The sequence below is a fragment of the Microcaecilia unicolor genome, chromosome 5 (assembly GCF_901765095.1).
Source record: "Microcaecilia unicolor chromosome 5, aMicUni1.1, whole genome shotgun sequence".
NCBI lineage: Eukaryota > Metazoa > Chordata > Amphibia > Gymnophiona > Siphonopidae > Microcaecilia > Microcaecilia unicolor.
In genome coordinates, this window is record NC_044035.1 from 282320546 (window position 1) to 282344856 (window position 24311).

The window sequence follows — 24311 nt, forward strand, 5'->3', positions numbered from 1 at the left end:
GATAGTGAAAAGCATGATATTATATAATAAGCAAATAGTAAAGATAATTATGGGTATATGTGGAGGCATAGGAGCCAACTTTTCAAAATTAATGGGGGTGCTAAGCCCAAAGGAAATAACCCGTCCCTGGACATATACAAGGAATTTTCTCAATATTAGGGGTGCTCAAGCACCCACTGCACCCACAGAGCCGGCTCCCATGTGTGGAGGAGTTCATATTTGTTGGTCTTTGTGATATGCCTTATTAAAGAGATGGGTCTTCAATAGTTTGCGGAAGTTAGTTCGTAGATCGATTTTAAGTTGCGCGGCAGCGCGTTCCAGAGTTGTGTGCTCAAGTAGGAAAAGATTTTGTGTCTGGTTGCTTCACTGATCTGCAGTAATGGGCAGACACTTCAAACAGGACTGAGACTGGGTTCATGTGCTCCAAATTTCAAGCTCTATGTCCATTGGTTTCTTACTAATAGAAAGCAAGATAACTGTGAGACAACACTTAGTGGAACAGCTAGCACATAAAAGTATCTGTATAAGTTATGGTGTCAATATTCAGCCACCAACGCCTTTATTCCCAGATATTCAAAGCCAGGACCTGTGTGGGATTCGGTTTTGACTTTGAGTATCTGGTTATTTTTAAGATAGCTAACACATAGCCACTTAAGGGCATTTCTCTGAGTAAGTGAACATTTTTTGTACTCTATACTTTAGTGATTTAAAAGTTGTGGTTTAAAGGAGGTAAGGTAGGTTTATTGATAAAGACAATTAGGATTTTAAAAAGCAAACTTTATTAACTAGTCTCCCAACCCTTTTCCCCATAGTTATTAAAACTTGAACCACACCATACAGCATTAACAGATAGCCTCTAGAAGGCACAGCAGGGCATAGTTCAGTCTTCATTTAAAAAACAAGAAGCAAGCTTTATTAACTAGTTTCCATAGTGTACAACCCATTTCCCCATAGTTTAAATTGAAACTTTCTTCTAGAGGCAGAAACATAAGTGTAACAGCAAAAGCATTAAAAAGGAAAGTAGAAGGGCAAAACTTTTCCCCCCAATATTCAGCCAGCAGCGGTCAGCATTTTTTAAAATGCTAATCATTGCCAGCTAACTTATCCCCTGATATTCAGTGCTGGGCCATGGCCAGGCACCAGCATTGAATATCAAGTATTTTATGGGGTGGGCTGAGTGCCTGGCACTTATTCGGGCTGAATATTGGGCTGGCCAGCCCACATAACCTTTTTTTTTTAAATTTTAAATTCTTTTTAACTAAACCACTGAGCCCCCTCAAGCCTCATCACCAATGTTCCCTTCTTTCCCTCCCCCTTCCCAGCCCATATCAAGACCCCCTGCCCCCCCAGCCAAGCCAATGCTAAGAGGTTGTGGCAGCCATTTTAGACCGGCACTGCAAGGGACAGGAGTGAGAGGGCTGCACTCCTACCCCCAACGACCCGCTGGACCACCAGGGATACAGGTAAGGGGGACAGGGGGTCTTGATGTGGGCTGGGAGGGGGGAGTGAAAGAAGGGAACATTGGCAGGGGGGACTTGAGAGGGCTTGGGAGCTTTAGTTAAAATAAAGTTAAGACATTTTTTTAAGTTTTGCGGGTGCAAGCCCAATATTCAGAGCTGGCACCCACATAGCTAAGTGGACTTATTTAGGACAACACTTGAGCTGTCTTAAATGAAGCCGCTTAGATATGCAGGTGCCAACATAGAATATTTCTGGCACCCGCATAACCTGGGGCTCCTCCCCAGTGCTGTCTGCAGCACTGCCCCTGACCTGCCTACTTTTTGTTTGGGCTGTCTCAGGGGATATTCAGTGGCACTTTCCGGTTAAGTGCTGCTGCATATACCGTGTTAGCAGGGCCACCGAGAGGGGAGGCAAGGCGGTCAAAATTCCCTGGGCCCGGGCCACCCTTGCTGGGGGGTCTCTCCTCCTGCTCCCAGGCCGCCAGTGCTGCATTACCCGGTCTCTACCTGCCTGTCCTCGTCTCCGTCGGCGGCCCCCTTCTGTCTACCACCAGGCCCCCTGCATTTGGAAAAGGGAGAGTCTCTAGTTGGCAGTGCAGTGCCTCTCTTCTGTTTGAGAGTGGCGGATTGCCTCGTGCCTTCCCTCACTGTGTCCCGCCCTCATCTGATGTAACTTCCTGTTTCTGTGAGGGCGGGGCACAGTGAGGGAAGGCCCGAAGGGAGGCAATCTGCCACTTTCACACGGAGGTGAGGTGCTGCTTGCTGGCGCTGCGCTGCCGATATGAATGCAGGGGGCCTGGTGGTGGATGGAGGGGGGCTGTCAACGGGGATGGGGTGGGCAGGTGGAGACTGGGGACTGCGGTGCCGGCGGCCTGGGAGCAGGAGAGGGAGGTGACAGTGGTAGTGATTGGGGGGGGTAGTGGGGGTGGGGGCCCTGGGGGGCGGCCTTGCCCCGGGCCCGGCTCAGTCTCTCGGTGGCCCTGCCAGTTAGGCGGTGGGAAGCTATGTGGGCAGGAGAGACTCCTGCCCACTTAAATCACTTTGATTATCAGACTCTCTCTTAAGAGAAAGTTACTTTCTGTTCTTTGCCTGGAAGAGAGGTAGCAGTGCTATTGTACTGAATTGGGTGTTAAGGTGAGAGGAAGGTAGAATAGCTGCAAAGGTTACTAGGGCAATCTGATTATTGTGGTAGTTTCAGAGGGTCTGTTTGAAGCAGTCCCCTTAGAATCAAAACTATATAGAGAGGAAAGGTCCCAGGAAACTTTCTTTCTGAGAAGCTGTGAGAGAAAAGGACATTTCTCTGGGTATGTGAACATTTTTTGTATTCTGTGCTTTGGTGATTTAAAAGTTGGGGTTTAAAAGAGGTAAGATAGGTTTATTGATGCAGACAGAATTTAAAAAGCAAACTGTATTAACTAGTCCCCTTACCCTTTTAAAACTTGAACCACAGGATACAGCATTAACAGCCTCTAGTAGGCACAGCAAGGCCTAGTTTGGTCTTTATTCTCACCCACCCTCCCCATCTCCTTCCCACCCCTAGCACATCTCTTCATATATAGTCATAACTTATAGCCAATTATTCTAATTAGGATAACAAGAGGGGAATTTTCATTAGAGTTTTAATTACATTTAATTACTTTCTGAGAAGCAAACACTAAATCAATCATACAATATACCATATACTCTTAAGGTTTTTATATTAATCTAATATCTCTAGTACCTTAAGAAGTTTAAACAATTCAATAATAGTAAGATGCAGACAGCAGTCCAGCAGCACGAGGGATGCTATACAATATTTTGCTTTGAGTGTCATATGTATGATTATCTCCCAGTTGGCAAGAGGTTATATGTGTGTGCTCGATGAGTCTGTTCTCTTGAGACTAGAATAGCAGACTGAGAGGAGCTGAGGGAGACAGAGAGGTACATAAAGGAAAACTACAGGGACATTGTAGAGAAGTCCCACTCCCAGTCTGGCAACCCTTGTACTACCTTAGAGGAGGGAGGTCTCCTAGAAGGACTGCATCATCCTGGTGAAGTAGGAAGTAATCCTGTATTCAGGACCTGCCCACCAGAGGATGCAATATCATCTCACACTGAGGATGTGTCTCCAGGAGCTTCTGCCCAGGAGGGAAGGGTTAGGACATCTGTTGTAATTGGTGATTTGATCATTAGGCATGTAGGTAACTAGTTAGCTGGTGGTTGTGAGGATCACCTGGTCACTTGCCTGCCTCGTGTGAAGGTGGTGGACCTCATGCATCACCTAGATAAGATTTTAGATAGTGCTGAGGAGGAGCCTGCTGTCTTGGTACATGTGGGTACCAATGACATAGGAAAATGTAGGAGTGAGGTTCTGGAAGCCAAATCTAGGCTCTTAGGTAAAAAGCTGAAATCCATATCCTCCAGGGTAGCATTTTTGTAAATGCTCTCCGTTTCATGTGCAGGACAAAAGAGGCAGGCAGAGCTCAGCCCTCTTAATGCATGGTTGAGACTATGATGGTGCAAGGATGAGGGATTTAGATTTGTTAGGAACTGGACAACATTCTGGGGAATGGGAGCCTGTTCCAAAATGATAGGCTCCACCTTAACCGGAATGGAACCAGGCTGCTGACACTAACATTTAAAAAGGATCAGAGCAGCTTTTAAACTAAAATGGGGGGGGGGGGGGGGGGGGAGCCGACAGTCACCCAGGAGCGCATGGTTCAGTGTGGAGAATCCTAGAAGGATACTATTGAAACAGGACATTTAGGGAATCCCAATAGAGAGGTTTCAATAATAGTGAAAGAAAGTCAGGAGTGTTTATGGGAGAACAGAGTAAAAGAGGCAAATTAATCCCGTCAACTTCAAAGCAGCTTGTAGATGCTAAGAAAAAACACAATTTGAAATGTTTATATACAAATACTAGAAGCCTAAAAATAAGATGGGAGAGTTGAAGTATATAACATTAAATAAAGATATAATAGGCATCTCAGAGATCTGGTGGAAGGAGGACAATCAATGGGACACTGTGTTATCAGGGTACAAATTATGTTGCAATGATAGAGTGGATCAAATTGAAGGGGTTTGCGCTATATGTTAGAGGGAATTGCATCAAACAAAATAAATATTCTACATGAAACAGATAACAGTATGGAATCCTTGTGGATAGAAATTCCATGTGTGAAAGGAAAGAGTATACTGGTTGGGCTGTACTACTGTCCTCCAGGACAGAAATGAACAATTGTTTATAGAAGTTAGAAAAGCTGGCAAATTGGGCAGCATTATAATAATGAGTGATTTCAATTACCTGAACCCAAGAAATGTACAAAAAGCAAGAATGGAACACCACCAATAATAAATAATATCCATTGTCTTTCAATGTGATTCTGAAATCACATAACAAAATAAGTGGAGAAAAAGATTTCAGTCATAGGAGTCATACAATTTCAGCATACAGCTGACACAAAATCATAGGTCAGAAAAAAACACAATCAAATAAATATTAGAAATAGTGAAACAGACTCACATTGGGGAAACAATGAAAAGGCTTAATTCATCTACATGGTATGTTTTCAGTAGAAAGTAAAAGTTCACATTTTTTTAAAACAGCATTCTCCAGTGGCATACCTAGGTAGTTGACACCCGGGGCCGGTCATTTTTTAACACCCCCCCCCCCCCAAATCCAGTACTAGGCATGCCGAGAATACAAAACACTCAGGACCTATAGAGCAATTCTACCATACCATAAGCAGTCATTTCTACGAGTCACACAAGGAAAAGGAAAGCATCTGAAACACTACAGTGAGCACTAGAACATCAATTCACCTATTGTAAAATGAAACCAGACAGAATAGTACAGATCGTAGATCCTGCACAGTCAATGCCAACTGAAAGCCATGTCTTTTTCACAAACACAGATACACCCTAATCCACTATAGAATAAGTAATCATAAACTTTCTATTTAGAGAAAATTAAACTGGAACCCCCAATGCCAGACTCTGCATACAATGCACACCACAGAAACAGAAACTGTCCCCTAGTACTGTGCAAAATATAAAGACAGCAGATGTAAATTTGAAAAAAACTAGCAAGTACCAATCACCACTTTACAAATTAACAAATAGAAATAAAACAAATATAGAAAGTAAATAATACCATTTTATTGGACTAATACATTTAGCTTTCAGAGGCCAAACCTCCGTCCTCGGGTCAGTACAGTATAGTGCTGTTACAGTATCCTATCCTGACCTGAGGAAGGGGGTTTTGTTCTCCGAAAGTTAGTCAAAATGTATTAAAATTAGTCCAATAAAAAGATTACCTTATTTACATGTTCTATATAAACATTTAACACATCTACAATACTTATCCTAAAGCAAAAAAAATAAAAAAATATATTTTATTTACAGTTTGTTGTCTCTGGTTTCTGCTTTCCTCATCTTCTTTTCACCGTCTTCCTTCCATCCAGCATCTGTCTTCACTCTCATCTCTCTCTCTCTCTCTGCCATCCAGTGTCTGCCCTCTCTGCCGTCCTTCCATCCACTGCCTGCCTTTTCTCTCTGCCCCTTCAATCCACCATTTGCCCTCCCTCTCCCATCCATCCAGGGTCTGCCCTCCCTCTCGCATCCCCTTTCCATCTAGGATCTGTCCCCTCTCTCTCTCTGCCCCTTTTTTCAGCCCCCAGTTCCAGCCCCCTTCTCCCCTCTGAACACCCCACCCCAGTCCCCTTCTTCCCTCCCCTTCTCCTGTCTGAGACCCCCACCACAGTCCCCTTCTCCCCTCCCCTGTCTGAGACCCCCACCCCAGTCCCCTTCTCTTCTCTGAACACCCCCATCCCAGTCCCCTTCTCCCCTCCCCTTCCCTTCTCCCCTCTGAGATCCCCACCCCCAGTCCCCTCTCCCCTCTGAGACCCCCACCCCAGTCCCCTTCTCCCCTTTGAACACACCCACCCCAGTCCCCTCTCCCCTCTGAGATCCCCCACCCAGTCCCCTTCTCCCCTCCCCTGTCTGAGACCCCCACCCCATCCCCTTCTTCCCCTCGTGAACACCCCCACCCAAGTCCCTTTCGCCCCTCTCCTTCCCCACCTCAGTCCCGTAAAACGGCGAAGCAGCGTCGCAGGCAGCGCCTCGTGCCCTGCTTGTAAAAAAAAAAATCAAATCTCCTTCCTTCTCCTCGTCTTGACGTCGACTCGGGCCTTCCAATCAAATTGATTGAACGCTGCTTCGCCGGTTTTTTTAATGTGCGGCGCCGCGGGGAACTGCACGGGAGGCGGCGGGAGCGGAGCACCCCCCACCCACTGGCACCCGGGGCGGACCGCCCCACCGCCCCCCCCCCCCCTGGTACGCCACTGGCATTCTCACAATCTTGATATAAAGAAGATTGAGATACTCAATCTAGCATAATTCAGTCCACTGATCAAGAGCTTTCCATGCAGACACACAATATCTATGCTCTATCAATCTTCGATGTCACGATGTCTGTCCTACAAAATATAAATTGCAGGGATAGACCAATAAATATATCACATTAGAACTATTCACAAGATGTGCAGGGATTTTAAGGTTTGATTTTACCTGTTTTATTATCAGTAAACTGAGATTCTTCCATCATTAAATCACACACAGAACAGTGATCACATTTAGAATGGAAACCCGAAACTTCCATAGCCAAAGCCTTCTTGTTTCCAAACTTCTGCCAAACATAGTTGGTCATTTAAATTAGAATTGCATTCATAAGAAAACAAAATGTCGAAAACATGAATGCACTATTAATAGTCCAATATGTTTCTTAAATAGGGGCTTCTTTTACCACATTGAGATTTGGAGCAAGGCTTTGTAAAAAGAGGCCCTTGATGCACTATATTTGGTGTATGAAACATTATATTTCATCACAAAGGTCCAAACATAATCAGAATCTACATTTTTTATCTCTCAATAAAGGTTCTGTATGATAAACAATGTTCTCTTAGTCACTTTATCACTGTTTTATTAGGATAACCTCTAACTGTAAATTTTTCATGCATAGTAGATGCCTTATCTTTAAAATCCAGTGCAGATGAGCAAAATCTACAGTAACGTAGAAACTGAGAAAATGGAGTACTAAATTTTGAATGAATTGGGTGCATGCTAGTAAAATGAAGCAAAACTGAAGTACTGAATACCCTTTGATATGTTACTTCTACATCCAGAAAGGAAAAGGTATGGGTGTGCCACTGAGCTTCCAACAAACTTGTGGAATGATAAGAATTCAATTAATCAACAAAAAATAGAAGTTCAGCCTCATTTCCCCTCCAATATCAATAAAACACCCCCAATAGTCAACCTGATAAAAAGCTGATGAAGTGTTAACTCACTCTTCCTCAAATTATGCCATAAATAAATTGGCTATTAAAGGGGCAAACGAAGCCCCCATTGATACCCCTTTCAACTGTAAATAAAAATGTGAGATAAGAGGCAATGCCCTTCTTTAGATTGTAAGCTCCTTTGAGCAGGGACCGTCCTTCTTGTTTATTTTGTACAGCGCTGCGTAACCCTAGTAGCGCTCTAGAAATGTTAAGTAGTAGTAGTAGTAGTTCTTTGGATTAGGAATTGGTTATTGGACAGAAAACAGAGGGTAAGGTTAAATGGCCATTTTTCTCAATGGAGGTTGATGAATAGTGGAATGCCACAGGGATCTGTACTGGGACCAGTGCTATTTAACAGATTTTAAAATGATCTGGAATTTGGAACAACAAGTGAGGTGATTAAATTTGTAGATGACACAAAACTATTCAAAGTTGTAAAAAACACATGCGATTGTGAAAACTTGCAGAAGACCATAGGAAACTGGAAGACTGGGCATCCAAATGGCAGATGAAATTTAATGTGGACAAATACAAAGTGATGCACATTGAGAAGAATAATCCGAATCATAGTTACCTGATGCTAAGTACTGCTGAATATTAGCTGCTAGCTTCAACCAAGTGATTTAACTGGTTAGCCAGCTGGCTAAATTATTTTCAATATTGGGCCCCTATATGGATATCTTTGTGTGTAATTTTTAGCCAATTTATCTGTATACTAGACCTAAACTAAGTTATCCATATAAGCTAGGATCACTTTTTCTGCGGTCCATATATATGGATACATTTATCCGAATAATGGCTAAGGATTGCTGCTCTCTGGATAAATTTTGACCCCTCCCCTGGAATATCCTTGAGTCATCAAGGTTAAACAGATATATTCTGGGTGTATATTGTCTTATGTGGACAAACTTTATTCATTTATTGGTCAAGAATGATTTGACGTCAATCTCCCTTTGCTTAATATGTACATAAATCACTTCATAGTGGCTGATATTAAGAGGTCCTTTTGCTGAAAAATTGTCTGCACTGTTGTAGGCACGTGTATGGGACGTGCGCAGGTCCATTTTTCAGTGCACCTGCAAGAAAAGCCTTTATTGGCTGAAAATGGGCGTGTGGTAAAATAAAATTGGTGCATGTCCATTTTGGCCTGAGACCTTACCGCACCCACTGACTTAGCAGTAAGGTCTCACTTGTTATCCGGGCAGTAAGCCCACGCATAGGCGCCAACTCCGTGGGTGCTGTGGGTGCTCGAGCACCCCCATAGTCACCCACCGGAAGTCCTCCGAAATTTAAAAGTCACTCATCTTACCTCCGGAGTTACATCTGCAGCAGCAGCCCAGGAAAAAGCTTGCAGGCAGGGACTCAGAGCTGTTTGGCGGTCTCTCTGAGCTCTGGTCCCACCCTCATTTCCTGTTTACGCAAGGGCGGGACCAGAGCTGAGAAAGAGCAGAGGGAACAGCTCTTGAGTCTCCTGCCTGCATGCTTTTTCCTGGGCTGCTGCAGATGAGATGTAACTCCTCCAAGGAGGAGGTAAGATGAGTGACTTAGCTCAGAGCGTGGGCTGTTCCCGCTCTTCTGCTGCTTATTGTTGTCTGGTAGGAATTATTTTACATGTGTGTGAAAAAGTGTTTTAATGTATGTGCTGCAGAGAAGCTGGGGCTCGTGCTTGATTTATTTTAGGCTGCCAGATTCCCAAGTTGTGTTGGTGAAAAAGTCTTTGTTGCAGGGGAGTTACATAGTTTACATTATTATCCTCTGTTTTTACAGTGGCACCTTTTGTATGGCTATTATTACAACTTGGGAGCTATTCTTGGTTGTAGAACAAAAATGTAGCCTAACTAATCGAAGGACTGAAAAGTAATATTGGATTTCATTTGATGTTATGAAAACAGAGTGAGTGTGTGATTTAAAACACATTAAAATGCAGAAAAGTGATAAACTTGTAAGGGAAAGGAAAAAAAAACGTCCACAGTAGTAAAGTGATATATATTTTTTTCCAAAGTATCTGTAAATTAAGGTGCTGCTCAGAAGGGGTGAAGCTCCTTGTGGGAGATTATAAAGCAATAATACAAGGTTGTATGCAATGATTAGAGGATAACTTTGCAATAGTTTTAAATACTATGTACTTATATTTTAATAGTGCTTTTTTTTCTAGCTTTGTAGGTAATTTTGTATGTAATCAAAAAAAACAGAAAATGACTGTCCATTAGACCTATCCAGTCTGCTTATCCATATCATCCACTATTTGTTCTCTCTTAAAGATCCAATGTGAAGTATTTTTTTTGTTACATTTGTACCCTGCACTTTCCCACTCATGGCAGGCTCAATGTAGCTTACATGGGGCAATGGAAGGTTAAGTGACTTGCCCAGCGTCACAAGGAGCTGCCTGTGCCTGAAGTGGGAATTGAACTCACTTCCTCAGGACCAAAGTCCACCACCCTAACCACTAAGCCACTCCTCCACTCCACATTTCCTCAGATTACTTCCTAGTCTATCCCCTTTCACCTTCATCCCAGGTCCTTTTATTTCTGAGCTTCCATTTCAGTTGACAGGGATATATATATTTATTTATTTAGATTTTGCTCTCACCTTTTTCAGTAGTAGCTACTACTACTACTACTACTTAACATTTCTAGAGCCGCTACTAGTAGCTCAAGGTGAGTCACATTCAGGTACATTGGATATTTCTCTGTCCCAGGAGGGCTCACAATCTAAGTTTGTACCTGAGGCAATGGAGAGTTAAGTGACTTGCCCATGATCACAAGGAACAGAAGGAAGGGATCCTCAGGAGCTTAGCCGAGATTGGGTGGTGGGGCTGGTGGTTGGGAGGCGGGGATAGTGCTGGGCAGACTTATACGGTCTGTGCCCTGAAAAGGACAGGTACAAATCAAGGTAAGGTATACACAAAAAGTAGCACATATGAGTTTATCTTTTTGGGCAGACTGGATGGACCATGCAGGTCTTTTTCTGCCGTCATCTACTATGTATGTTACTATGTTTAAATTCGGAAGGAGGGAGGGAGATGGGGTGCCACCCTGGAACTCGGAGGGAAGGGGAGGGGGCCTGGAACTGGGAGGGAGGGTGGGCATGGAGGTCTGGAACTGGGAGGGTGAGAGGGGGGCCTGGAACTCAGAGGCAGGGAGAGAGGCCTGGAACTCGGAAGGGGAGGAGGGAGGAGGGAGGGACAGGGGAGGGAGGAGGGGAGGGGGCAGGGGAATGCAACACCTGTAAAAAAAAAAAAAAAAATTCAGCACCCCCAATCATTTTGAAAAGTTGGCTCCTATGAGCACACGTACACTGCCGATTATCGCCCAGTTAGCGCCACATGGTAGAAAATAAAAAATATTTTCTGCTGCTCGTATCAGACTCACATAAAAAATAGAATTACCGCACATGGTAGCCAGGTGGTAGTTCCAAATTGACATGCGTTGGATGCGTGTAGACACCAACGCGACTTAGTAATAGGGTCTCTTGGTTGGCGGCACTCAATGTTTTGCCAGGAAATTCAGTGCTGGGCCATATGCAGGCTCTGGCACTGAATAACTGGGTTTGCAGAGCCAGCTAAACCATAGCCGGTTAAGTGCAATATTCAGCAGTTAACCAGCTATGGGTCTCCGCATAAAGACAGGACTGTCTTTAAAGCGGTGCTATTTTTGCAATGACCTTGGCCAGTTAAGTGCTGACTATTGGCACCACCTGGATATTTCAGTGGCACTAAAACGGTTAAATGCCACTGGAAATGAGCATTTAGCCCTGAACAAGTGATTTAACCAGCCAAGAGCAGTTTCTGACTGGTTAAATCACTTTGAATATCGACTCAACAATGTTGGTGTTGTTTTTATTTTAACCTGAACATCAACAACGGTAAAGAAAAAGTCCAGCAGTGGGGGATTAAAACTGCTTTGGCACTCCTGGATCTGATATTACTGTATCTTGTTTGTCCCAGGCAAAAATTAGTAAGCCTTACTGTAAACATATTAAAATAAATTCTATAAACTAGGCACTCACATTTACATATGCCTTAGGCACATAAATGGTTTGAATAATAGAATATATGCAGGTATGTGCACACATCAACACACAAATTGTGGAAATACCTGCTCAGTTTATGTTCAAAGGAGGTGGGGCATACACAGGAAAGGAGCATGAGCAGGACATAGCAGGGCTTCCACTTACACTGTAGGTTATACACATCCCTGCTGCATGTGGGTGCCTGTACTTAAAGCCAAGTCTATGGCTGGTATAAATGCTGGTGCCTATATGTTAGGCACGCTGATACTTGGTTACTCTAGTATTCCATAACAGAACCTAAGATCTAGGTCAGGTTCTGAAAGAGAATCCTATTACATGGCCTCAGAGCACCCTAGTTATAGAATCGCTCTCGTATAGGATTTCATTGCCTAGTTACTGTTAAGCTAGATTGAGCTTTATCTGACCTTTCGAAATTTACATACTATTCTTAGCATGGAAATCAAACAATTCACAAATGAATTCTAGGAGCAAAGACAAGTGGAGAGGTGGGAGGGGGGGATGTAGAGCTCTCTCTGCATTTTTAATATTCATAACACCTCCTTCCCACAGAAGAAGGAGGAAAAAAAACATTTTCAGGCTAATTATGTTGGAAAACCTCAAATTCAAACCATGGCATGGTCTCATTGTTTAAATTAGATTACAATCCATGATTGAGCTCCCGCCGATCCTCATTTGTTAGCTGCAAAGCTTACACTAAGCAGACAGACCTGCTGTTTTGCTGCCTTCAAAGGAAAGTATTTAATGTGATTTTACTACTTGAAATTCTAGTACACAAGATAGAAGTCGATCGGAAGAGGGCATACGGCATTTAAAGATGATTGCTATCATCAGCTTTTGCCTTTTAGGTTCTTCCACTTCTCCGACGACAAAGGACATCATTCCCCACTGAGTTTTTGCTTGAAGAACAGTAATTGCACTTTTGATGCTTGAATTCTTCCTCTCCCTCCCCATTTTTCTAACACAGCTTCAGAACCAGTACCGTACATCTGGGTTGTAGGAGATAGGCAAGTGATTCTTCTTGACCTGGATTTTTAGCAAGTTGTCCACACGCTGTCTCAGTCATCTGTTATTGGGATAGCTTATCTTAAACTCACAATTATCATTAACTGTCTGACAGAGACCTTCATTCTGAGTGCTGTGATAGACCCTAGCAAGAAAGTGCCAGTAATTTTTCTTTTCAGTAGATAGAATCAGGCATTGCTAGTTTTGTTATTACTTGTGTAAAAATCTATTTAACACAGGGATCCTAATCCCCCAGGATGTGTTCTTTGTTGCATGGTGGAAAACCAGCAGCATCCTTTCTGGTCCTTCTTTCTTGGACAGTAATTTTCTTCTAATGGATATGTAAACTGAGGCCATGCTAGAGACTTCTCAGATTGGGTTTGAAGATTGGGGTCACTTCAGCATCACTGAGTGATTCTATAAGGACCTGTCTAATGTTTACATATTTACATATACAAATGACCTCCTATAGAATACTGACTAATGGAAACATATGCACCATATTTTTATGATGTGTATTTTGCTGGTGATCATGTGGATGAATGGAGTTTGGATAGAGCACACAAATGTTTTATGTTAAACTGTACCACCTTTATACCACCTTGGGTGAATCTCTTTATAATGCAGTTAATAAATCCCAATAAATAAATAAGTAAATGTAAATGAATGTTATCGTATTCCGTAATTTATATATTTTGTGGCTAATATCTAGATAAGGGCATTTATACCATCTATAGAACTGGCGTAAGTGATCACACCATAGATGTATGTGTGATTTCTGCCACTTGCTCTAGTATTCTATAATGAGAAGTAGGAGCCTATATAAATAGGCACCTGCTTATTCTCTTATCCTAGGGGCCATATTATAGAATTATCCTTTAGACGTACAGTGTTAAATACAAATATATAGATATAGCTAAATAGAAAGATAGATAAATATAGAAATACAAGTCTTTTTAATAGAGGTGTTCTAGATATAATAATCAGAGCCCACATAAACATACAGTTGGGTCTTCAAATAGGAACAGCACTGGCAGCAATAAGGATTTTTAATAGAAGGATATGCAACTAGCAAGACATATCCATGGGAAAATAAGGTTCAGGCTCTGCTAATGGAGGTGAGCAAGAAGATCTCCCTTCAAAACAAATCCTTAGTGCTATGGAACGATAGCCAAGAGTTTCTGCTGGATCTCTAAAGTCATATTTTAACCAATTCCTCATGATTGCTACAAGACTTGACAGATTGTCTTGCTTTATCAGTGTTTAATGGGCACTCGCTCCATTGCCCTGCTGATAGTAAATCATTCTTTAATGTTCAAAGTTTCTATCCAGTTTTTTAATTTAGCACAGAAGTTCATTGAAGGGGATATGCAAAAAAAAAAATCACATTAACGATTTGGTAAGGAAATAAAGGGGTCCTTTTACTAAAGTGCATAAAATGTTGCAGTTACCACACCTTAACTTAAGAAATTATGTGCAATGTGTCTAGAATTTCTTTTGCAAGTCGTGTATTAAAATTCCATTAGCACACAGGATCCTGGATACAGTTAGTGCAGATGCATTTACTGCATCCTATTTAGGAGGCGGCTGTTAAGTACCGTCTTAGCGAACCGATTAGAAAGCACGGCATGGGCTTCCGGATCGGCGCCATGCCCTGCTACGCGGTATGGGAGGCTTTTAAAGCACCCCTTTTTGTGCTCTCTTTTATTTGCTAGATAGGTGACCTTTTAAGGCGGCCATCTAACTATGGTCGGCTAACGCCGCAGTTCGTGCGGAGCGCCGTAGTGGCAGGAGAAGAGCTTAAATGAGGTTGACATACCGTTTAACATTGTTTCACCGCTCACTGAGATAACTTGTGTTTCGTTGCAGTGCTATGCACGATGGCTGCTGGTCGACCAAAAGGATCCGGATACCAGCCACGTGTGCCCGTGAAAAATCTGGAGCTGTTAGCTAACGCTGCTCTGGAGCTGCTAGCCAACGCTGCTCTTCTCCTGCCTCCTAATTCGAAATGACTCCCTCGTGTCTTTCTTACTTCTCGCTCCTCCTCCCTAACTCCTCCCCTTGCTTGCTTCCCCCTCCTACCTCTGCTCCCTATCTGGCCCTCCCTGCTCCCTTCCCCTCTCTTCTGTCTTCGCCGGTCTTCAGCCCGGTTGTGGACGGCCCCCCTTACTGGGTGTGCCTGTTTCTTTACTGCATCCTATTTAGGAGGCGCTAAGTGGACCCTCACTAACTGCGAAGCTATTGGTTAACGCATGATAGTTGTCACGCATTAACTGCAATATACTCTCCATGCCTGTTCTCTGCCCTTGACCTACCTAGTTATGCCCCCTAAAACAATATGCCCTTACCATGTGAATTACTGTGCACAAATTGTTAAAATAATGCAAAAGCAATTACTGCCTTTGTACGGTAGCAGTTAACACATGCCAATTTGCATGTTAAGGGCCTTATTCTATAAATGTTACGCTCCTAAATTTTGAGCATAATCTATTTCGGAGCATAAAGTATGCTCGAAATTTAGGAGCATACATTTAGGAGTATAATTTAGAAGCATAAGGTTTATAGAATAAGGTCCTAAGGGGAAGATTTACATCTGGTTTCAATTGGTGTAACTCCTCGTGACCAAAGTTGAGTGCGGGTTCTAGCACTACACACTATAAAGGGCACCGATCCTGGAACACCCATTATAGAATACAATTCATTGCTGATTTTTTTATGCCAAATTTGAGCACCGTTTATATTCGCCTGAAAAATTCATCCATAAAAAATTACATCTAGGCGTATTCTGTAAAGTAAGCCTTTATTTTGTAGAATAGGCTTAAATTTCCGCACGGTATATAGAATACATCAAGTAGCTCTCCACGTGACTAAATTTGGTCGCATCTGTTTAGACCATGTTTTACTTGGTGTAAATCCCGACACCTAAAGTAGGCTCAGATCTGGTGTATTCTATAATAATACACATAGATTTTAGAAATGTCCATACCCTGCCCATGGCTACACCCCTTTTTCAACTACGCAACTTAAAAACTTAGGCGTACCATGTTATAGAATACACTTAGCGAGTTGTACATGTAAATCTCAATTAATGCCAATTAGTGCTGATAATTGCTTGTTAACATCCAGTTAACAGCGCTGATTAGCTAGTTACCAATTAAGTTATGTGCTTTGTTATAGAATATGCTTTGATTTCTGCGTGGATTTTCAGGTGCCGTGTATAGAATCCGGGGGTAAATGCCTAATGCTCTTGTAGACAATCCCAAAGTTAGTAACAAGTCTTGTATGTTTCTGGATCCTGGACAATGTAATGCTAGGAGCACCCAAGGCCCTTGCTGCTGACTGGATTGGCCACAAACTCTACATAGTGATCAGAGGAGATTACAATAGCTCAACCTACTGGCTTGATTTACAAGAAAAGGTGAGAAAGCTGAGAGATCTTGGATCTGTCAGTGAAGAAATACTCTCCCTTGGGCTCTATCCACAAGAAAGGTGCATTATCCCTTTCCCTTTGTCGGTCCTACATAGCAGAAATAATCTGTATTTTAAAGCACAGCAGAGAAAGGAGGTAAAGAGTAGGTTTATAGCCTGCCCTGCTTACCCGTCCATATGGGACGAGCCTGGATGCTAGTTCGATATGTAAGGAAGACAAAAAAAAACTCAGAATATAATAAGCAGAAATTGTGTTTCCCTTGAACTGTAATTCACAAGTTGTGCTCTTGTTTAAGATTGTTTTTTTCAGATTGCTTAGTAAACCCTGTCTCAGCTGTACAGTTTAATTGAAAAGGAAATTGAATTGAATGCAGCAGGGGTTCCTGATTGTGCCATGTTTACGCTCCTTTGCTGGAGAACTTTCCTGAGAAAAGATCATGACATCATCACAGTCAGCAAGCAAAGGCAGAGCCCTCAGTTACTGAAATTAAACTTCCTTCCTGCCACAAGCATACTAAACCCAAACCTCATTTTCAAAATTAATAGTGTGCCCATTATTTCTTTGAAATTTAATGTTAACCAATCCCTTTTCAGTCTGAATTTAATGTTTTTGTTTTTTTTTCCTCTGGCTTGAACTCAGTTGTTAGTCTGCATGAGACCCATGGAAGTTGTGGAAGGTTTTGCACCAGCTTGACTGTGTTACATGCAAACTCATTCTCAGGGGATGTGTATTTCATCTGATCAGAACAGGATTATAGACCTGAAGCAAAACAGAGGACAGTAAACAGCTCAGCCTTCCGGAAAGCAAAATCTTAAAAACAACACGGATTTAAGATTACCATACTGGGTCACATTAAAGCCCAACATCTCTATGTGACAGTAGACAATCAGTTCAGACCACAAGTACTGGCAGGATTGCATATAGTAAATCTATTCTTTCTGGCTCACATCCAGAGATATGAGGTGGCATTCCCAAGTCTATATGTGTCATGTCCCTCGCTAACTTAGCCTGCTCCCCTATGGACGCTAGCCCCGAAGAGGAACCCTTGCAGGCTTGGCCGGCCGTAATTCCGCCGCTAGGCGGCTCACCTGGTTCCTGCCCCGATAGCCGGCCATCATGGTCCCGGGGCGGGCTTTGCCGGGATCGTGGCCGAGGGCCGGCTTTCATGGCCCCGTGCTTCCCATCACCGGCTCTGGAGTTCCCGCGTGGACCGGCAGGGAAGATGGCGCCGGGATCCCGGGTTGGCGTCTTGGGCGCGGGAACCAAGACCCTGCCCTGGAGAACCCTGATTGGGCGGAGGGAACGGAGGTCTCTGCCCCTGTCAGCTGAGGCTGGCTGACAGTATTTAAGGAGCAGGTTCTCTGCAGACCTTTGCTTCGGCTTCTGACTCCAGAGGTTCCAGCCTGCGTGTGTGATCTTTGGACTTGCTGCTTTTCCCGACACTTGCCTTGACCTTCTGCCTGTCCCTGGACTACTCTTTGTTGCCTGCTTGACCTATCCCTGGCTCTTTTTCGTGGGTCCAGTTCCCCGGTGTCCGGTCAGTCCGTCCACCCCCGCGGTTCCGGAAGCCCCGCTGGCCACCTGCAGCTGGGTGCTCAGCCCCTGGTGAACGGTGGTCGCCGCGGGTGAAGGACTCGGGGTGCTCGGCTGTCTTTTGGGGAAACAACTGGGACTCCCCCACGTTTTTCTGAGGGACCCAAGGGCTCACAAGTCATCAGACAAGACAATATGGATAAAAATGGTTTATGAAATTTTCCTCCGGGAACCTGTCTAAACACTTTCAAATCCTGGATATGTCTTGACCACATCTTCTGATAACAAATTCCATAACTTAATTGTGTATGAGAGAAAAAACAAAACACTTTCTGCAGTTTGTTTAAATGTGTTACCTAGTTTCATGGATTGTCCACTAGTCTTAGCACTATTCCCTACATATCTATTCTATAATGCTCATGATTTTATCGATCTCTGTCTAATCACCGCTCATAAAAAATAAAGGCAAATAAAGACCATATGGCCTATCCAAATTGTCCACCCATGACATTTACTACTTCTTCCTCTCCCTTAGACATCCTATGTACTTGTCCCAAGCTTTCTTGAATTCAGATACAGTTAATTTCCACCACCTCCGCTGGAGGCCTTTCCATGCATTCACCTCCCTTTCTGTGAAGAAGAATTCCTTGGACTACTCCTGAGTCTGACCCCTTTCACCTTCATCCTATGCTTCTTCATTCCAGAGCTTCCTTTCAATTGAAAAGAGACTCGCCTCCTGTGCATTTATGACACAGAGGTATTTAAACATCTCTATCATATCTCTCCTATAACGCCTTAATTCCAAAGTATGCATATTAAGATCTTTATGTCTGTCCTCAAACACTTTATGACAAAGACCACTGACTGTTTTAGTAGCTACCCTCTGGATTGACTCCATCCCGTTTATATGTTTTTGAAGGTGTGGTCTCCAGAATTGTATACAGTGACTTGTACAGAGGTATTATTACCTCCTTTTTCTTGATGGCGATACCTCTCCTTATATATTCAAACATCCTTTGGCTTTTTTCTATCATCTTTTCTAGCTGCTGGCCATCTTAAGATCATCATGTATGAACACACCCAAGTTCCACTCCTCCTTCATGCACAGAAGTCCTTCATCCCCCAAACTGTACTACTCTCTCGGGTTTTTGTAGCCCAAATGTATGATCCTGCATTTTTTAGCTTTAAATCTTAGATTTTGGTATTATCTGCAAAGATGCAAACCTTACCAGTTAGCCCTTTGACAATATCACTTACAAAAATGTAAAAAAGAACAAGACCAAGATCATATCTTACTGCACGCCACTAGTAACATCCTTTTCCTCAGAGTGAGCTTAATTTACCACTACTCTCTATTGCTTTTCACTCAACCAGTTCCTAACCCAGTTAGTCAGTTTAGGGCCCATACCGAGGGCCTAAAAGATTTTCAGTCAACTCTTTAATTCGAAGAGCTATAACCTGTTTAGCATTTCTTTATACACATGTGGGGTAGGGGCAGTGGTGGGCTTCCATCCTTCCCTTGTGCGATCTTCCTCTTTGGCAGGGACACCTTTGCCTGCCAGGTTCAGTTCTGTCTCACCATCCTTGTCAATGAAAGTCAAGCTAATGGTAGCATGGTGCTCTGGAGGCCAAGATTTAAACCGCCATTTCATAACAATCTGTTTCTCAGGATCCAATTCCAAAAATTCTCCACAGACACTTCCATTCAGCAGCTGAAACTTGCCTCCTTTACTTGCATCTATGACTGCAGGAGAATGCGTAAAGGCCTGCACCAGCTCTGGAACAGTGAAGACTCTGTAAAGCTCTTCTGGGAAGTTAAGAACACATCCTTCAAAGTGATCTTACACGTGTGGATCTTTACTCCTGCTGTCTGTGGCTGGGTTGTGGACATTGACGTGCATAATGACCGTATTGGAGACAGTGATAACACTGGATATCTGGATAGCGGTCCGGACTAGGGTGGGAATAATCGTTTCTGAACCGTCTGTTGTCATCAGGAGGGCCCCTTGGGGGACCTCGCTGAGGTCGAGCGCGACGACCTCTTTCTTCAGGGTAATCGGTTCTACGGTCTGGGCGGTAGGGCCGTGGGCCTTGATTTCGGGTGTTATGGTCATAGCGTTGGTCAGCATACATAACAATAACAGGGGGATTTTGATATATCTCCCAAATTATTAATTGTATCATTTTGACTGCCTTTTTCTGTACCTTTTCTAATTTCACTATATCTTTTTTTTTTAACTGGGCACCCAAAACTGCACATAGTAGGGGCTGGATTAAGGCCAACTGATGCCCTAAGCACAGCTTGACAATGGTGCCCCTCTGCCCTTCCATTGCTCAACTGACAAGATATTAAGACTCAATGAGTGCTGAAAAATATCATTATTGTATGAAACTAACCATCATATATATTTACAATGAATAGAAAAACACTGAAATTCATGTTGGATAATGGGTGTGACAGATGGCAGTGAAAGAGTACATAAGTACATAAGTACATAAGTAATGCCACACTGGGAAAAGACCAAGGGTCCATCGAGCCCAGCATCCTGTCCACGACAGCGGCCAATCCAGGCCAAGGGCACCTGACAAGCTTCCCAAACGTACAAACATTCTATACAATCAAGCCATTGTGACATCACTAATGAGGTTGGCTCTTATTGGTGGAATAAGCCACTATGACATCACAATAGGTTAAATCACTGCTCTATGTAATAAAAGTGAGCCAAGTAGAGGACATAAGTACATAAGTAACTCTAGTGCCGTTTTCCATTGGTGCCCTAAGCACATGCTTATTTTGCATAATGGCTAATTCAGGGCTGCACACAGTACTCAAGATACATTTAGACCATGGACTGATACAGAGGCATTAAAGTATTTTTTGTTCTTATTTTCCATTCCTTTCCTAATAATTCTTAACATTTGTCTATTTTTTTTACTACCTTAGTTCAGTGATCTGAGGAAAGAACTGCCATTCTGAGTCAGACCAAAGGTCTGTTTATCCCAGCATTCCAACATTGGCCAATGGGCACTCCTAGATTCAGTAGCTGACCGCGCTGGAGCCTCCTGAAGGCAGTATTTGTCAGTCCCGTACTCACTTGGCGCTCGGTGCCTCCATCTGGGGAAGAAAAGTGTTAGCGGGTGGGATTACCTTCTTCTCCCCCCAGGAAAAATAAAAAAGAAGGAGATCTGCTGTGAACAGGGCTGGCTAAACAGGCTTTATTGAGCTATATACACAGATTTCTCTCTCTCTCTCTCTCTCTCTCTCTCTGAATATATATATTCAGCTATTATGCACAAACACCAGTAGTCTTGGCACTTAACCTCTTAAACCAAATGCACTCCAGTATTAACAGTTAGTCTTACTCAGGTTTTTAATGCCCAGGGCCCGATTCTCCCAGGAGCTACCTTAAAAGGGCTGGTGCTGTAAAAATAACATGCAAAGCCCCCTTCAACGATAAATCTCAACCTCACAAAGACACATCAGTATAGAATAAGTCAAGCTCTACCCTTACCCCCTGTTGACCCACTGGTAGATGTACTAAATGTTTAGTGCAGAAACACACACTCTCCACTCCCAGACATGCCCCCCTATGCAGAAATATTAAAAATATTTTTAGTGCACGGTTTGTGTGTGGACGTTAGGGACTTATTGCAGGATGACTGACCGTGTCCCATGCTAAGCCCCTTTAAGCTACAGTAAGCATGTGCTAGCACTTACTGCAGCTTAGTAAAAGGGAAAGGGAATGGGATGTATTAGGACCCCTTAGTAATTAAATTGGCCCCACTGAGAATAATGGTCTTGTGTTTTGTGAAGGGCAATTCTATAAGAGGGGCACTTACATTCAGCCATCTATAAAGTGCCTACTTGTACCGTATTTTATAAAGAAAAGGACATGAAAACAGGGGCATAGCCAGACCTCGAGATGGGAGGGGGCCAGAGCCCAAGGTGGGGGGCATTTTGGTCACTGCCCTGCCGCCGCCCCCCCCCCTCCGCTGCCTACCGCTGCTGCAAATACCTTGGTTGGTTTGGGTCCCCAACCCCAGCCAGCTGAAGACTTCGTCTAGAGCTGGTCTCCGGCACCACTGCATTGCCTGCCCTGCTCTCTCTTCCCCTCACATCTGGCATGCTCCTTTTAGTGAAATTCTCAATTTCACTAAAAGGAGCATGCCCGACGTGAGGGAAGAGAGAGCAGGGCAGGCAATGTGGCGGCGCCACTGCAGACCAGCACTGGACGAAGTCTTCAGCTGGCGGGGGTTGGGGACCCCCACCAGTCAACCAGGGACCCAGATGAAATTTGGGGGGTGGGGCCCAGGCCCCTGTGGCCCCACCTAGCTATGCCATTGCATGAAAATTTATATAGTTTATTATTATTAGGACTTGATAAACCTCTCTAGCTGCCAAGGCAGAGCAGAATTGTGTACCATCTACAGTATATTTTAGAGAAGAAAGGAACTCCAATAATGACAGTAAAGATATACACTCGCACAAGATCAGGAAAGAGACCAGAGAGTACACGACAAGGAGAATAAAATAACTAACTCATGCTGGAGAGTCCAATCAGGCTATCTCACCAAAATCTTGTTTGAAGAGCCAAGCTTTTAGGTTGGCTTTAAAACTCTTAAGTGAAAGATCACTGCGGAGGGAAAGGGGAAGGCTATTCCAGATGTGTGGGAAGAGAAAAACCAAGGCACAGTGTCTAGTGGATTCTAGGTAAGCGAATTTAGGACTTGGGAGAACCAGTCGATGATCATTTATAGAACTTGAGAGGGGAAGTAAGGAATTATAAGACACAAAAGATAATTGGGAATACCTATTCTGAAGGCTTTAAAAGTTAGTAATGCTATTATAAGTAATCCAATATTCAACAGGGAGCCAATGGTAATGCTTCAGAAAAGGAGAAGTAAGATCTGTGCGAGGTCCCTAAGCAATCTTTTTATTTACCACACCTCTTTTTATTTACCACACCTCTTTATTTATCTACAAATTTGTCATTATTATCACACTTTAGTGCTTAATCAGGGGTTGTTAAGACCTTACAAATGGAGGAGGTGGATAAGGATTTTGAATCATTGACTCGTCATTTTAATAAATTGATCATTCGGTATAGGGATGGGCAGGATGGATGACCAGACACGGTTTTGGACTCGCTGGCTAAGGTTTGGTCATTTGAACTGGCAATCTCCTTTACTGGGCTAGAACTGTCTAAATTGTGAGTCCCTGGGTATAAACTGCTAGCTAGTGTTTATCTATAAGAAACCTTATCTAAGATCTTATATAGGGCATATCTTACTTGGGAACGTGACCGCCAAATGCGGCTTTGGACTGATGACTTGTTTGCGCTGCAAGTTGGGTACAGGTACCTAGGTGCATACTTTTTTGGATTGTCCCTGTTTGCATGAGTTATGATGGGGGGTAAAGGTTCTCTTGTGCCAGGTGTTGTGAAGGGGGAATTGAGTGGTCATATTATTTGTTGTTGTTGGGCAACTGGGAGTGGCAGGAATGGGTAGCTACAAGGAAAGAAAAAGGATAATTGTATGTGGGGTCTTTACAGTACACAAGCTTCTTTTGCAATATTGGATCAATGAAGAACTACCACCTTTCCTCAGCTGGCTCCGTTAAATGCATCAGGTGGTGCAGTTTGAACTTTGGCATTTGACCTAGCATGGTGGATGTGATGCCCAGTCCCCAAAAAAGACTTTGCATTTACTTGTTGAACCTTTTGTCCAAGGATAATCCAATTTTGTCTACTACTTCTTCTGGACTGTCTGGCCTCTTATTTTGTTACACTGTATATGTTGTGGGAACTGCAGCCCATGTCTCAAAGGAGAAGGGGAAAAGAGAGGAAGAGAAGGGAAAGGGAAAAATAAAATTTTCCAGGGGAGTAGGTAGGTGTGTACTACTACTACTTGACATTTCTAAAGCGCTACTACTAGTGTGGTATATCTGGGGTTTGAATGGTTGTATGGTTGTGGGTCCTGGGTGTTTTACTTAAAAAGTCTTATAGTGACTGCATAACTGTTATGCGAGCCTCTGGTTCAGACACAACCAGAGAGCATGGGACTTCTATTGGTCACTTACTGCTCATGTATTGTACTGTATTTGTGAACTTTAGCGTGTTTTGTTGTGCAGTTCTTTTGTTTTGGCCATTGGCCAGTTTGCTGTTTGCATAAATAAAGGATTAAATAAAAGAAAGAAAGCTGAAAATTACAGCTAAACAGCTTGTTTGTGCTCCTCCCATGCCCTGTCCCCGGCCTGCCCCTACCCAGTGGCGTTCCTAGGCTGCCTGACACCCGGGGCGGATTGCCGATGCACCCCCCCTGGTGCAGCGCAGCCCCCCCCCTGGCAAAATTACCCCCCACCGGCGAAATTACACCCTCCCCCCGGGTGCATTTTTACCTGCTGGGGGGGGGGGGGGTGCCGCGCGCCTGTTGGCCGAGTCCGCTCGTTCCATCCCTGCTGCTCCCTCTGCCCTGGAACAGGAAGTAACCTGTTCCGCACAGAGGGAGCAGCAGGGAGGGAATGAGTGGACTCGGCCA

At 43.5% G+C, this 24311-nt stretch overlaps 2 pseudogenes; one reads left to right on the top strand and one right to left on the bottom strand.

Moving 5' to 3' along the window:
- LOC115471344 overlaps positions 1 to 24311 on the top strand; it is a 111137-nt pseudogene that overhangs the window by 4733 nt on the left and 82093 nt on the right.
- LOC115471021 lies at positions 19226 to 19665 on the bottom strand (annotated as a pseudogene).